The sequence below is a fragment of the Arvicanthis niloticus genome, chromosome 5 (assembly GCF_011762505.2).
Source record: "Arvicanthis niloticus isolate mArvNil1 chromosome 5, mArvNil1.pat.X, whole genome shotgun sequence".
In the NCBI taxonomy this organism is placed as follows: domain Eukaryota; kingdom Metazoa; phylum Chordata; class Mammalia; order Rodentia; family Muridae; genus Arvicanthis; species Arvicanthis niloticus.
Genome location: NC_047662.1, coordinates 6336583 through 6348727, shown reverse-complemented (window position 1 = coordinate 6348727; position 12145 = coordinate 6336583). Strand labels below are relative to the sequence as shown.

At 50.2% G+C, this 12145-nt stretch overlaps 1 protein-coding gene across 1 annotated transcript in view; it reads right to left on the bottom strand.

The window, feature by feature from the left end:
• Spsb1 (splA/ryanodine receptor domain and SOCS box containing 1) overlaps nucleotides 1-4912 on the bottom strand; it is a 59506-nt gene extending 54594 nt beyond the window's left edge. Inside the window, exon 1 of the mRNA XM_034503644.2 lies at nucleotides 4717-4912. The gene's annotated coding sequence lies outside the window, so the exon portion shown is untranslated. The remainder of the gene's footprint in view (nucleotides 1-4716) is intronic.
• Nucleotides 4913-12145: the final 7233 nt, after the last annotated feature.

The window sequence follows — 12145 nt, the reverse complement described above, 5'->3', positions numbered from 1 at the left end:
TCAGCCTCTTCCTCCCCCATCCGATTACTCGTACTGACTTCAGAGTTCTCAGTGCACAGTCCACAGTAGGTCAGAGAAGAGCAAGCGACATTTCAGAGTGGGTCTCCCAAATCTATTTCCCAGAGTACCAGTGGGAAGGAAGTTCATCCTCTGGGCCCTCCCAGGATGGGCGGTGAGGTTTGAAGTAAGAGAGATTGGCTCCTCTGAAATCCCTACCTTTCCAGCTGCTGCTGACCCTTCCTCCACTGAACCCAAAGAGAGTTGCCATCTCTAGTTCTGACACAATGTGCCAGCTTTTCACGCTTCAGCCAGCCAGGCAACCTGTTAGTGTCCTTCCTAACTCCTGATCTGCATGCAACATGCAGATCAGGACTTTAGCCTCAGTACAGGCAGCAGACCCAACTCCGTGTCCCCTGCCACCATGACCCCACACCCACAAAATCGACCCCTGTAGTCTTGTGGATTCCTCCTAGGGAATTAGAAAGCACATCAGTTCCTTTGGAAGTCAGTTCACCTTGCACAGGTAAGATGACCCAAAGGGAGGTGACCCAAAGGGAGAGCGCCTTTGCTCCTTAAGGGAGGGATGACAGGTGGGCATGCAGATGCTCACAACACAGGGGTACTATGATGTTTAATCTTCCTTGTCAATTTGATGGGATGTAGAATAACCTCAGAAGCACTCCTGGTGTGTCTGTGAGGCTGTTTCGAGAAGAGGGAAGACTTGCCTCCGATGTAAGTGGCACCGTCCAGGATGGGCTGACTAAACAGGATAGAGCGGGCTGAGTGCGAGCACTTATCTCGCTGTTTTCTGACTGTGGACACCATGACACCAGGTACCTCCGGCCTCTGTGCTCACATCTTCCCCAAGATGGTGAGATAGCCTTTTCTTTAAGTTGTTCTTTGTTATATTTTCAAAATATATACAACAAAATCAGATATTTTGTTATAGCAATAAGTACCTTACACAGGTATAAATTTAACAGGCAAAGTGGCTCCCAAAACAGCTGGCAGCTTCACAGCCACATAGCTAACCTGACAAGCTGGGTTCACTGTGAGGGGCAGAGTAGAGACCTTGTCACAGACAGGGCTCTTCAACCCTGAGACACCAAAGTCCCACTCGGCTGTCCTTCTGTGAGTGTGGAGGTTATACCCCAATCCCCTCCGCCTTCATCCCAGAGCACACAGAAGTTGGAGGAAAGCCGGGGCTCCCAGACCCTTCCAGCCAAGTTGAAGAGTTAAACTTGGGTTAAGGTCTAATCTAGCATTTGTTGACAAATTATCTCTCATTCCTAACTCCCAGGCCTGCCATGACCCCTGCACGAGCATTGCACAAGGTCTGGGCCTCCACTGCAGCCAGAGCGGGACTGTGCCTTGGCGGCTTCTGTTGCCCAACTCTTCAGGGAGACCGAGAGGGCCTAAACCGATGTGGTTTGCCTCGTGAGCCTCAGACTCATTGTTTTTAATATTAGGCAATGAACAGAACTGTGACAATGCTAAATAAGCCAGGCGCTACTTTGAAGAGTGGCACCAAACTGGAGCCCCCGACGGGCTGCTGGCCTTACCCTCATATGGAGTCATCACAGGGTCTATTTTTTAAGCCAATTTCCCCCTTTAATACATCTTACAAGGTTCGATAGGTAATTTGACAACATATTTCTGCTTCCGAATATTCCAACACGTATATATGCAGGTATGCATTCATGTATGTGCACATGTGGACCCTCAGAATTGGTGAAGGAACGTGACGACGTGTTCATTGTATTATCCTTTCCACAAGTATATGATTAAATTCTTTGCAGCAACAACAGAAAACTCCATTTATAAAGTTAACAGGGGCTACCAAGATGGCTCAGCAGACAAAGTGTCAAACTGTCACACACGCAAATGCACACACATGCATGGCACATGTGCACCCTCCACACACACACACCGTACACACGCAATAATAAATAATTTAACAAACACAAACTTGCTGAAGGGCCAGGGGAGGCAGAAGAGAGGCACACTGCAGTGATGACGGTGACTGGGCTGGAGTTTTGACTCCACCCTTCCATGGCAAACAGACCTTGGTTAAGTAACCTGCTGGGCACGAGGGGGAAAGAAGCGGGAGAGCTCCCAGTCCAAGCGTTTGGGAAGTGTAGACAACTCCATGTGTCAAGCACTTGGATTGGAGCCTGGTACCAGCACCAGCCGTTGCCCAGCAGGGGTACGATGAGGGCTCACAGCAGACAGAGCCCAGTGTCAAGGATACCAACTGCAGAAGGGCGGGCACGGCACTGAGAGCCCGGGTGACAGGCAGCCTTCAGCTCTTGCTCTCACTGATATGGCTTGCAGTGAATGCAGGGACTGCACAATTGCATACCTGCCATGCTCTATGCACCATAACAAAAAGATGGATCAATTCACGAATACTGGCCACACCCTATTTCTGAAAGGGGCTGGTGTGAAATCCCCAGGCTAAACTCACAACATGGTGAGAAGCGCAGACTTGGATAAAGCAGAGATACATACATCTGCCTTCCAGCTTCATCCACCCTGGAGAAGATAGCAGGCTCAAGAAGGAAGCACCCGCATCCTCAGCAACAGCAGCAGCGCCCTGGGAGCAAGGAGAAATTCAACATCTCTGCTGATTCCAAGGGGGCCCATTTTATGCCACGTCCATGAGGAACCCATTGAAGGGTGTGTCCACCCTTGCTGGCACAACCTCACACTCACGAAGCCTAATTTACCCCCTAAGTGACCTCACCCAGGGCCCCAGGCAAGACCGGCCTTAGTTCCTAAGACTCTGACAGTTATGGCTTCTCCCCAGGTTTTGGTCTGGCTGATTGAGTGGGATACAGGCTAACCAAGAAAAAGACATGTAAGGTTACCAGACTCAGCAACTCCACACCTCCCATCTAGATAATGTCTGAAATCTACTGGAAGAAGTGCTCCCTGCAGTAAGAGGAGAAGAAGAGATGTTTCAGATGATCTAATCCAGCCTGTCACTTTGCAGATGCTTGGCCTATGACCTCAGGGCTAGGGCCGGTAACCAACCGCCCAGATTTAAGTCTTGCTGCATAGCCTTGCCTCTGCACTTTGGCTAAGTCACCCAACCTGTCTGGGCCTCCACTGGGAAAGGGTTGGTCTAACTAGTAGTCTCTAAATGATGTGGTGCTTCTCTGACTGCATGATCCCTTCTGTCTATACCACTAATGTTAGTGTAGTGCTTTCTGCCTCCCAGAGACGCAAGTTCAGAAGGCAAGGCGGCGTGGGGCAGAAAGGAAAAGGCAATCCCACTCTCTCCTAGACTAACAATTAGGAAGAAAGCCAACTCCCTCCAGGCCATCCTACCTCATTGTACACACAGGCGCGCGCACACACACACACACACACACACACACACACACACACGCCCGCATTCATGAGCCTTCGTCATGAGGGATGGCGTTCTTACGATAAACACCTGTTAAAAACTCAGCTCACGAGCAGTTTCTGATGCTACTAACTAGAGTGTTTAATTAAATATTACTCACTCAGGAAGCAGCCTTTGCCAGCTCACCACCACACTGTACAGTTTGCTTTCAGAGAAAAAAAGAGGGGAGAGAGAGGAGCCCGAGCCCTGCTCAGCTGGCAGGAGCTTCTCTGGAAAGGTGCCAGCCAACACTCCAGCAGTACCCCACTTACCAGAACCAACCAACCAAGGGGAGTAATACTCCACAACCTTGCAGAGCCAATGGCCAGCCCCACTGCTGGGTTATCCCAGATGGCAGTGGACACACATAGAAATGTGTACAGACACATGCTCATGCCAGAGAAATATGTTCACAGACGGGCAAGAACACTTAGGAAACACACATATTCACAATGATACACGGACAGACACTCGCAGAAACACACAAGGACACACTCTCGTTCGCAAAAGCACACACATCTTCCTGGCTGGCAAGCATCTTCATAGGCTCCATTTGTGAACATTCAGTCTTTGCCATGGCACATCCTTAAACTTGGAAATTAGTAAGACCTTGCACACACGTCAGGCGCGGGACAACCCAACCCGCTGCTTCATCAGGCTGCTCTTGTTTCTCTGTTTCCATCGATTTCCTGACATAACCTCTGTCTGGAGAAGCATCGGCGGCTCCGAGGTGGCTGGCGCCGCGCGCAGTGTCACCAGGCGGTCTCCCAGAGAGAGGCGCTACCGGACCCCTTCGGAAAGGGGGACCAGGACAGTTTTGACCGCTGCAAATCAGAGCCCGGACTGGCGGGAAAAGCGAAACTAACTTAACTCAGCAGGGTCGCGATGCACGGTGCAGAAGAGGTCCCCTCGACTTTGGCGATGGGAGTCCGCCTCAACAACCAGAACCCTAAGGCGCCCCGGGACTATGGCGCACCCCAGGCCTCTTTCTCTATCTGCAGCCTAGACTCATCCTAAGGCGCGACAGTCCCCGCTCCACTGAGGTCCCCGCCCAATGCCACCCCGCAGGTGGGACCCCAGAGCCTCCAGGAGCTGGCCCTCCGCAGCAGAGGCGGCAGTGCACAGGGCGGCGCCCGGCCCCTCTCCGGGGACCCAAGATCGATCATGGCTCCACGGCGGGTGCCCACCCTATACCCACACTCTGCCCCGGGCCCACCCTCTCAGTTCCCACAGCGTGGTGGTTCCCGTGTCTCCCCCTCCCCGGATCCCAGAGCCCGAACGCGCGCCCACCCAACGGGTCTTCCGTGTCCCGCGCCGCCTACCGTGCACAGAGAGGCCGCAGCTCCCGGAGCTCAGGAGGCTCGCAGTGCCCAGGGCCGCGCCCGCTGCGGAGAACGAAGTCGCTTCCTCCCCAGGGCCCCGGCGCCAGCGCCTGGAGCTGGTTCCTGCAGCAAGCGCGCGGGCCGCTGGAGCGCGACTCGTGCGCTGAGAAGAAAAAGCCACCGACTTCTCTAAAGTGGGGGGGCGGAGAAAAAGAGGGACGCGCCGTGGGCTGGGTTTGTACGCCCCACCCCGCCTCCATCTGCCCTGCCACGCCCCATGTCACGCTCCTTCACCACGCCCCGCCTCAGGTCACGCCCTTTATCTCCGCCCTCACTTCTGCCCGTTGCGACTCAAGTACCTCCCCCTTTCCACTTTTTTTGCACCTAGCCCCGCCCCAGCCCCGCCCCCTTTTCCGCCACGCCCCTCTACTTTCCGGCCGAGTGTTGGGTTTCTTGGGGCTGAGCGCTGCGGGGCGCCCGAGAACGCAGAGCGCGCGGAGCTCAGAGACAGGCCCGGATTGCGGCTTTGCGAGCTCTGTAGTCCCCGGTACCACCTTTTTGCGGAGGTGGTGTAGGCTCAGCCATACATCTCTCTGCCCTGGCCTCTGCAGCAAGAGCTTTGTTCCCTCTGGAGAAGTTTTTGGGAAAGGCTGGGCCTAAGGCCCAGATCATAATAACGGAAAACCTGCGGGGGGGCTGCGGTGGTGCCCGGGCCTGTATTGAGGAGTTGAGGTTCAACCATTAGAGAAAAGAATGTTTGGCAGGGTGAGGTTATAGCAATAATCACAGGAGCAAGATCTTGCTTAACTCGTTTGAAACTCCGAGTTAAGGTTCTGTGATGCTGCCGTGCAAAGGAATTGTATATGAGTCCACGTGTAATCCAGGTGCTCTGTACTTACTGTTTCCACACTCATGGGGACAGACAGGCATCCCAGGACTTCAAGACCCCGAGGTCCTGGTCGCATAGGCATCCACAGTATCTAGACGCCGAGCTTAGGATGGCATGAGCGACAGGGACTTCACATTAAAAGTGCCCCGTTAGAGGCTCTAGTCTGAAAGATATTTCCTTTCCCCTCGTTACGGAAGAGAGTTGTCACAGGTGACTGGGGGGATTTTACATTCCCATCTTAACGATATCCCCCTAAGATCTCCCCACTCCCCACCCATAGGACGCTAGAGAAGTTGCTATAAATACTGTGGCCGCTGACGCTATTTAATCACTCACTGTAAAGACTCGAAGGGCCGGAGGCTATAGTGTGGACTCCAACCACCTCACTGCGTTGCCAATTTTGTTTGAAAACACAGATGCTTAGGGACTGGACAAGGTGGGCCTGCATGGGGAAAGTGGCCTCTCCAGGACCCCATAGGCTCAAGTCCATTGGCTCTACTCAGGGGTGACTTCCTCCTGTTGGACTCTTCAAAGTCTGGAAATTTGTAGCATTCCCTGTGAACACATAGCTTGGAAGGAGAGCCGTGCTCCATATGTTGAGCGAGAAGTACGTGTCCCCTATCAGGTGTGGTCACCTCACAGGACAGGTATTGCAACATACACCTGGGGCTACACACTCTCTTCTAAGACTTGTCTTTTGCCTGGGGGAAAGCTCCCAGGACAGACCGGGATATGTTTCAAATGATTAAAATGGCAGCTGTTCATCTGGGCCCTTAGCTTTGACCGCTGTGAAAGACAGCTCTCAAAAGGCTCAAATACTTCTCTGTCAGCACCGATCCTGAACTCTTGAGCTCTGATCCTGACGGTCTGAACATCTAAGCTTACCTGACAGTCATCTTTCCCGCCCCGGGATACCGGGAAGGTGGGCTAGTATCACACGGTGAGTCATACGGCAGTGGCCTCCATGAATCAGAGCACTGTGAAAGAGTCCTCAAGGCCGGAGTCTATTGTTTGTTGAAAAGTCATCGGCTTGCAATAGTGTAACACCAGCTGATAAGTATGATCGAAAGGTCAGCTGATGATTGCGTATGTCTCAGTCAAATCTGTGAGCCCCAGGGAGGGAGGAGGCTCCAGACTCCCAGTTCTGCTCACGCTGTCCCGAGACCCCACTCCCACATCTGGTACACCATGGATTCTGTTGATATGATTGGCTCACTTCTCTAACCTTCAGAAAATGATAAGGATGGATCATTAGGGAACAAGTCTTTACAGAATTGCTTTATCTGATGTTGGTTTGAAGGTCTAGCTAGAGATGTCTTGGACAGTTGGGGACCACAGGGAAGAATCCTGCCATTCTTTAAAGGGTACGGGGCCCCTGTCTTCCCCAGGCCCCTTGGAATAAGACCAACCTCGTGTAAACCCCAACACCGTTCGTTGTTCGCCCACTGGGTGTCCTTGACCAAGATACTTAACCTGCAGAGATTCCGTTTGTTTGAAGTTAATTTTGTGTGTATGCCAGTGTAAATGCAAATGTAAATCAATGCAAACTTGCGCACACAAGTAGCACAGCACGCCTGCCCGTGGTCAGGACAACCTCAGGTACTGGCTGGTCCTTGACTTCCACCTTGTTTAAGACTAGGCTTTCTTGTTCACAGCTACATATACCAGGCTAGCTGGTCTGGGCATGTTATTGAACTTGGGGGGTTACAACATTCGTTCCAAGTCAGGTCGGGCCACCTGTCCTCAATAAGCCAATTAATGGAGCCAAATTAAAAGTGGAATTCAGAAAGGGGAGATATAGTTGGTGTGGTCACACTGGGACGAGGGACAGACAGAGCTAGCAAATCCCGCAAGTTCATCTGTGGGGTTGTGAAGTGAAGCGGAGGCCAAGGAAGTGCACATCTAAGCAGTTCTGGTCCACATATGGTTCCGCTGGCCCATCTTTGTCTGGGCTTCGGTCACATCCTGTAGGGAGGTCTGATGAGTTCTTAGAACTATGTGAAATCTTTCGGGGAGACAAGTTCCCCCCTGGCTGGAGTCCTTTCTTCTTCCAGCATGAGATTCCTGGGGAAATTCCCATTTCTTTGAGGTCCATTGTTTCAATAGTCTGACAGTCAGACTGAGAGATACAAGTGTCTCTTTGGAATATTTTCATTTCTGCCAGGCCGGTTACAGGAGCTTCTGGGGATTCTCCAGTCCACACCTCCCCCCCACGATCTGAGAAGTATGAGTATTTAAATGAGACTATGCTGATCACTGCCACAACCTCCTTTACTTGGGTGTTTGGAATTTTAACTCAGACCTTCACGGTTGTGGGGTACACTTCATCCAGCCCAAGAGATTCGGTCTTGTCATCTATAAAACTGCTCTGTGTTTCCCAGGGTTTGGAGAGGCATGTTCTCCGTATGTGTGCTCATTTACCAAACATGAAACAATTCCCAAGAATTTGTAAGGCCAGTCCAAGACCCGAAAGTGTTTCAAGAACCACCAAGACAGAGAGAACAAACACTGGGGCATATTAGTACATGTTGACCATCCCTTACCCATAGGCGAAGACAGCGCTCTCTCACGAGGTAAAACTAGGCTCTATCTGTCCTTAGCGGCTGTGCTGGTGCAGGATCATGTTGTTGAACAGTGACACCTGCTGGCAAGATGTGAGATTGCAGTACAGCGATCTCAAACATTCAGAGAAAAGGCTCAGTAACTACATGCCAGGCTTTGGGTGGTACCCCAGGCTTGAAAGGAGCTCTGAAGACTCTGAGAAGATATTAACAGAGAGATGGTCATTCTCTGTGTGGCATGCAGCTCAGTTGTTAGACATTTTAGCTAGCATCACATAGACCTGGCCTTGCTGGCATGTACCTGTAAACCCAGCACTTGGGAGGCAGAGGCAGGAAGATATGAAGTTCAAGGTTATAATCCTTTACATAGTGAGTTCAAGACCAGCTTGGGGTGCATGAGATCCCAAGAGATGTGGATAGAGGGAGAGGGGCGATCTTGGGACAACAGTTACTGCTATGTTTTTCGTTGTTGTTTTAAAGGATGTACTTATTTTTACTTTATATCAATGAGTGTTGTGCCTACATGCACACAAGCATGCTGTGTGAGTACCTGGTACTGGGAGAGGCCAGAAGAAGGTGCCAGATTCCCTGGAACTGGGAGTTCTGAATGGTTGTGAGCTGTCGTGTGGGTCCTGAGAGTTGAACTCACATCTTCTGAGAGATCAGCCAACACTAAGGCACTAAGCCAGCTCTCCAACACCTACTGCAATATATTCTGATACTTCTTCCAGTAAAATAATAGCCAGTCGGCTGGGCTGCTGGTGCCTCTGTCAGCTTGTCACAAGGAATTTTTTGCCAGTCCTTCGGGGTATTTTTCCCATGGGACATCTTTACTGGAACAGTAAATCTTTATTTAAACAGCGTAAGCAAATGCTTCCTGAGAGTATTTCCTTCTTCGGCTTCTCAGTATTTTTTTTTTTAATTGAAATTTGAGGATCTTAATGGCCATATATTGAGCTCTTCTTTTTTTCTTTTCTCTTTCTATTATTTTTTAACCCACTGAGTTCGGTTAGTGCTGCCTGCTACAGTGCCGACTGATCACGTTGGTTGGCTTCCTCATATACAGGGCTTGTGCAGAAACCACAGCTGCATCGAGGCAGGGCAGCCATGGGTGTCCAGAAGACGGCATTCCACAGCACTCTGGGCCCACCCCACCCCCACCCAGCTGTCCAGCTCTTAGACCTTTCTGTTCCCTCTTTGAGGATGTCCAATAAGCCTTGGGCAACCTTCCTGCTTTACCTCCTCAACCCCCTGCTTCATCCTCCACGACTGTGGCTCAGGCCTCTCTCCAAAAGCTTCTCCTCCTCCCCCTTCTCTCCTTCCTCCCTGCTCTGCTCTGGCTTCCAGTTCCCATCTGCCTTTCTGGGCTTGATCACCCCTGATTACACTCTCTCCCACCTGGCCCTCCCTCACAACCCCTGTGAAAGAGGCAATTTCTCCACCGATTGTCAGAATCTTTGGGTCATCCTATTCTCACCAGACTCATATCGAATGATGGGCTAGGTTGCATTCCCATGGATGCCAAGGCTCACCTGGATCCTTGACACATAGCATCTCTCAGTCACTGCCATGAAACAAACCACCTCAAACCCAGTGGTTTTAAAGAGCAATTATTTATTCCCACTCCCATTTGTTGGGTGGCTGGGGATGAGTTGGTTCTTCTGGCCTTGTGTTCCAAGGGACTGAGGACCTGGGACAGAGGCTGAAACCCTGGAAGGAGAAGTCACAGCTTGTGTGCCCTTTAAGTCTCTGGTCCGATTCCTTGAGGAGCAAAAGGAAGTCACAAGGACAAGGGAGGAAGATGTTCCGGGAGACAGAAAGAGAGAACAGTGAGTATCTCCTTCATAGTCCCCACTGTCCTCAAATAGTATTGGATGAATAAATGAGGACCTCCATTTGGATGGAATAAGCTGAGTCAGATAAAGGGATAGCATGGTGAAAAATGGAAAGGAGGCGCCCGAAAGCGCAGCCAACTCGACCTGTTCAACGCCTGTGCTTCCTGCGGTGGCTTCCGGGTTGTGGCATGAATAAAGCCTTGGGTTGAGTCCCCAAGTTCTGCTAGAATAAATGAACTTTTAAAAGAAAAACCTTGTCTAAAGTGCCAAGCATAGTGATCTGACAATCCCAGCACTTAGGAGGCAGAGGCAGGAGGATCAGCAGTTCAAGGCCAGCCTCGGCTACATGAGACTGTCTCAAACAAAACAAAAGAAAACCTCATCTCCTGAATCCTCACTCAAGCTTTCTGGTGTAGACGAGCAAACACAAAACACAGCTGAAATCAATGCCTTGTGTAGCTTCTAGCTAAATGCAGCTTGGACTTGATCCCATGCAACCTGGCTCCAGAGTCAGCCACTCTCGGACGGGGAAGGCATGGTGGTAGAAACAGGGCTGTCCCTGGCTGGCAAGAGTGTGAGACGGAGGCCATCTTGAAGGGACAAGAAGCAGAGAGTTGAGGCCAGAAGCAGAAGAAGACACCACCTTCATGGCTCTCAACTTCTGCCAGCCAGACCCCGGTCCCAAAGATTCCCGGACGTCCAAACAAAAATTCTTCCGGTGGAGGATGTTTCCCGTTCCAGCTGTTAAGCCCCTCACCCAGGTCTCTACGGAAGATCACACATTTAGGTGACATCAAAATATGGAGCTGGAGAGATGCCTTGACAGTTAAGAACACACGCTGTGAGTTCAGTTCCCAGCACCCACACATATCAGGTAGCGTCTCACCACCTGTAATTCCAACTCCAAAGTGTCTGATGCCCTCTTCTGGCTGCCTCAGACACTTTACTCTTTAATTCAAAATTAAGACTAAATTTAAAAAAAATTATAAGTTTAATTTACGCTTTTTTATTTTGAATTAAAATTTGATTCTTTAAAATGTAAATAAATTGAACACAAAATTAAAAAGGAAAATAAGCATTATGAAGGGATAATGGAGGAAGACTGTTGGAAAATGTGAGAGTAAATGACAGAAGAACAATTAAAAAAAAGAATTCTAGTATTCCCTCCCCCAATCCCCCCCAGTAACAACAGGGGTGTGGAGAGGCAGAGCAGGAAACCACTGGGTAAAGAGTGTGTTGTCTTACTTGTATCTTTCTCATATAAAAACGGATTTGTGACTGGAAAGATAGCCCAGTGAAAGATCACATTCCTTGCATGCACAGGGCCTTGTGCCTGATCACAGGAGCTGCAGACTAAAATAAGCAAATAAAGGACTTGTGTGCATTTTAAATAGTTCGTTTCTATAACAAACTACCATGGGGATTTCTTTCTCTGCGTTCTGGAGGCTGGAGAGATTGGGATGAGGTCCGAAGCTTGATGTCTGGGGAAGGCCTGTGTCCGGTTTGCTTTCTCTTGTTGTGCTGAGCACCCTGAACAAAAGCAATGTAGAAGGAAAGGATTTATGGCCTAGACTCTATCACTGAGGGAAGCCAGGATAGGAACTCAAGGCAGGAACTGAAGCATAGACCATGAAGGAATGTCTCTTACTGGCTTGCTCTCCATGGCTTGCTCAGCTTGCTTTCTTAGACAGTCCGGAACCACCTGTCTAGGGGGTGACACCGCCCACAATGGACTGAGCTCTTCCTTATCTATCATCAATCAAGAAAATTCTCCCAAAGACTCACCAATAGGTTAATCTTATGGATGCATTTTCTCAGTTGGGTTTCCCTCTTCCTAGGTGACCCTAGGCTTATGTCAAGGTGACAAAACCAACCAACATAGCCTGTTTGTTACACTGTTGTAACCTCCTATATATAACCTCTCTTCACTGTGTTCCCGCAAGGTGGGGAAGTGGAGAAAGTCTCTCTGAACTTTTTTTATAGGGACACTAATCCCATTCATGAGATCACCACCCAGCTCTAAGAACACAAACATTCAGCTGGCCACGGCCTGCATTGTCCTGATTATAATGCAAATCAAGAGAAACCAACTCCAGTAACCCCCTTCACCAGAGGTGGCCTTCTCAAGATCACCTGGGTCACCC